The sequence below is a fragment of the Nannospalax galili genome, unplaced genomic scaffold (genome assembly GCF_000622305.1).
Source record: "Nannospalax galili isolate Female #2095 unplaced genomic scaffold, S.galili_v1.0 scaffold1699, whole genome shotgun sequence".
Classification (NCBI taxonomy): domain Eukaryota; kingdom Metazoa; phylum Chordata; class Mammalia; order Rodentia; family Spalacidae; genus Nannospalax; species Nannospalax galili.
Window position 1 is genome coordinate 385,385 of NW_008343576.1, and position 4,561 is coordinate 389,945.

Consider the following 4,561-nt stretch of genomic DNA (forward strand, 5'->3'; position numbering starts at 1 on the left):
TTGATGAGTGGATAATGAAAATGTGGTATATTTATACAATGGAGTTCTATTCAGCAGTAAAGAAAGAAGAAATAATGAAATTTGCAGGTAAATGGATGGATCTTAAAACTGTTATACTAAGTGAAGTAACAGACTCAGAAAAGCAAATGACATATGTTCTCCCTCATATGTGGATCCTAGAACCAAATCCTTATAAGTATGTATCCAGAAATAACTGAAGGAAACAGGATAATGAAAAGGAACCAGGGAGGTAAAGGAAAAGAAAGAATCTGAAAGAGAAGAACAGTAGGAAACAGGGGTTAATAAGGGAGATATGGAAAATAATGAGGTTATTTTAAGTGGAGGGAGGGAGGGTTATATCAGGAAACTTGGGGATAAGGGAAAGAAGGAGCTCAAGAGAGGTGGGACCATAGGAGAAAGGTATTATTAAGGGAGAAATGGAAAAATGGGGGTACTTTAAATGGGGAAATCATTATGGAAGGGTTATACAATATGAGATAAATAATGCATAGCTATTTAAAAAAAATACGAGGGGGCTGGAGAGATGGGACAGCAGTTAAGAGCACTGACTGCTCTTGTAGAGGACCCGGGTTCGACTCCCAGCACCCATATGGTGGCTACAAACTGTCCTTAACTCCAGTTCCAGGAGAATCCAAAGCCTTCTTCTGACCTTTGCGGCATTGCACGACACGGGTACACTCACATACATGCCGGCAATCCACTCATAAACATAAAATAAAAATAACAAATAAAAAAAAAGACAGAGGACTAACATATTAGTCCAACAACCTTCTGACAAATTACACATACAACTAGCTCAAGGAACATAATGTATGTCTAGTCAAAGTTTACCTGAGAACCCTTGGTCTTTGCCCAAGGCTTATCTACATAGCACATGATACTGAAAGTACCAGACTGGTGGAAATAACTTTCTTGAATATTTAACAGCCATATTTTGAAGTCTATGCTAATTTGATCAGAGGGACTTAAAGGACAGTTTTTTCTCCTTGCCCTCCAAGGTCAACTAAGTTCCAGGGGACTATGGAGCATCTCTCAAAATGTCCTATAACTGTGGTGAGTCACCTGTACTCTTGATCAAGGAGACCATGTAGACCCCACCAGATGGACTTGAACCAGTGTTCAGTCTACAAAGAGGAGGGTCAACAAAGAGGAAGCATTTCTTCCATGCTTCCAAGTGAAGCCATCCACAGTCAAGCAGGACCTTTGACTTATCTTCACATATATGGAACTGGTAGAGGAAAGGAGCCAGTGACTCCCCCTAAGCCCATGTGATCCCTAAGGAACATATCCTCAAATGACCTTAAGAGTAAAAATAAATTGGTTTACTGGACCAATTGCAGGTCTTAAACACCCAAAAGGAAAGTATAACCAAATATTAAAGGGATCAATATAAATCTTTAAGAGTCCATGCATATAGCTAAAGGCTATATAACAAGAAACAACGCCAGACAGGAAGTACCTTCCTTTGAGTTGTTGGCCAGGGTGGCCCAAGAAACTCCTAGAGAGTAACCCAGAATAGAACTGGGAAATTGAACAGCAGACCTCAATCTTATCTAAAGAAATATTGACAACAGCTTGTGCTAGACAAGAAAGAGCTGATCTTCCCAAAACAGGCAACTATAGATAGGCAGACTAGACTCAGCAGATGGATAAGCACTGAGGAACAGCTTGGGGAACTGACAACACAGTGGACAGTAACAGAGATGATGGAGTATATGGGCTCCAGTGGGGAAAGGGGGCATGGGAGAAGGTTACTTGGGATGTGGGTATATAGATGAATAAGATTGTTTGGGATGTTCTGTATGAAATATACACACATACACACAAAAGATGTAATGTTACAATATTTATTTATTTTATTTTTGTATTTTTTGGTCTTTTTTGAGACAGGGTTTCCCTGTAGCCCCTATGATGACTTTATATCAATGCTCAGATGCCAAGGATCTCAGAAAGTGACTAGTAATAATCAGATAGCGATTAGACATGCATGTGTAAACTTCTAAGTGTTAGTTGCATTAAAAATGCATTTTTCTGTATGAAACAGTATATTTTAATAACAAAATGGAGATCTTTTTTAAAGGTTAAAACATCAGTTTTATGTTTTATACTGTTAATACTGAGTACAATATGGTATAACTGTATTAATTCAATGGTAAACCTGAAAATTTACAGCCAATTTTGAAAGAGATGCATTTTAGCTCTGGAAATTGGTGTTGAATATGCCAATGCTGTTGTAATGAAATGCTTCTTCTAATTATGTGCCTATTAAATAAATAGTTTTAAAAATTATTACATTGTTCTCAGATAATGTAACTTAAAATGTCATTACATTTGTCCATATATTTAAAAGATTCTACTAGAAATATGAGAGAATTAAATAAACAAAAAGGTTTGCCCTGAAAAAAAAAATTTCAGCTAACTTGGAAGAAGCCAGAGCAGTCTGCATCCCGATTCCCTATCCACAAGATGGGTAACCTCTTCAGAGGATGGTGTGATAAGAATAAGAGGTAGGAATTGGCTAGGCAGTTAGTGTAAAAAGACCCCAAAGAAAAGTAGCCAGCTTCTTGGCTAAAAGTCAAAATGTCCTTGGGCCTCTTAGCAACAAACTTCATTCCAAAGGCCAAAAATGTTGAAAGTATTTGGGAGCTCTTATCTAATCCTTAAAATATTTTAGGGTTATCTCTTCAGAGGGGGAATGCTATAGTAGCAAAAAGCCCCATTAAAAAAAAAGAAGAAAGAGTACCTGAAGTTATCAGAAAAAAGTGATGGGGAGATATGGGAGGAATTGGAGGGGAAGGAGTGGGCATGGATTTGATCTAAACACCTTATATGCTTATGTCCCTGTATGAAATTTCTCAATAAATTTCAGCTGATCATAAATGTATTGATATATTTCTGAAACTTTGTGTTCCATTACTATATATAACTCCCCTTTGCAGATGTCACGAATCCTTCATTACTGTACTTTTGTAGTAAGTCTGGAAATTCTCAGTTCTTTAAAAAATTGTGACTCTTCAAAATTGTTTGCTTTTCCATATGAATTTTAGAATGAACTTTTAGATTTTTAGAAAATAGTGTGTTGGGACATTGATTGAGACTGTAATTAATGAATATGTTATGGAGAAAATGGATATCCTCGTAATATAGTGAGTCTTCCAATCAGTGGTCCTATTTATCTCTTAGAGCATTTAAATTTTCTCTAAGCAATATTTTGTAGCTTATGATATAGATGTCCTTATATTTTAGTTTATTCCTAAGTATCTTATTTTGGTGATAAATGACAATTTATAAACTGAATTTCACAATTATTTGATGCTTTTTGTAGTCTGGGACCTCATTGCATTTAATGGCTACTTCTAGTAGTTTGTATCTTTATGAAGACATTCAAAATGAAAAATACACTGTGGTGATTAGTGTTAATTGTCAGTTTGACAGAATCTAAAATCACTTGAGAGACAGGTCTCTGGACATGCCTGTGGGAGATTACTATATTGCTTATGTTACTTGAGGTAGAAAGACCTGCCCACTGTGGGTGGCATCATTCCCTGGTTGGAATCCTGGACTGTATAATCAGACAAAGAGAACTGAGTAGCAACATTCAGCCATCCCTCTATGCTTCCTGACTGCAAATGCAATGTGACCAACTGCCTCATGTTCCTGCTACTAAGCCTTCCCTTCTACTGTGAAATGTGGGCCAAAATAAACCTATTTTCCCTTAAGTTGTTTTTATCAGGATATTTTGTTACAGCAATGAGACAAGCAACTAAGACACATGACAATTACAAACAGCAACCCCCATCTTTGTCTTTATTGTATCAACTCAAGTCTTCAGTGCAATACTGAAAAGAGACAGGAGTGTACAATTGTTCTTGGCTTAGGAAGAAAGCATTTAGCATTTCACCATCGGATATGTGCAAACTCTAGATGTTGTATGTGTTCACTGGAATTTCAGTTAGGTATTACTTTAAAGTTTTCATTGAGACAATAACATATAATTTCAGGCCTGGAGAGATGTCTCAGCAGTTAAGAGCACTGGCTGCTCTTGCAGAGGACCTGGGTTTGATTTCCAGCACCCACATGGTGACTAACAATTGTGTGTAACTCCAGTTATAGGGGATCTGACACCACCTTCTGACCTCTGCGGCACTGCATGACATGGGTGCATTTACATGCAGGCAATATATTCATATACATAAAATAAAAATAATAGGGACTGGAGAGATGGCTCAGTGGTTAAGAACACTGATTATTCTTGCATAAGACCTGGGTTTGAATCCCAGCACCCACATGGCAGCTAACAACTGTCTGTAACTCCAGTTCCTGGGGATCCAACAGTCTCTTCTGTCCTCCGAGGGCATTGCACAACACAGGTGCACTTATCTACATGCAGGCAATACACATATATGCACATAAAAAAATAATAAGAAATAAATATATATATATATATATTTTTTGGTCTTTTTGAGACAGGGCCTCAGCTGTAACCCCAGCTGGCCTGGAACTCACTATGTAGACCAGACTGGCCTTGAACTCACAGAGA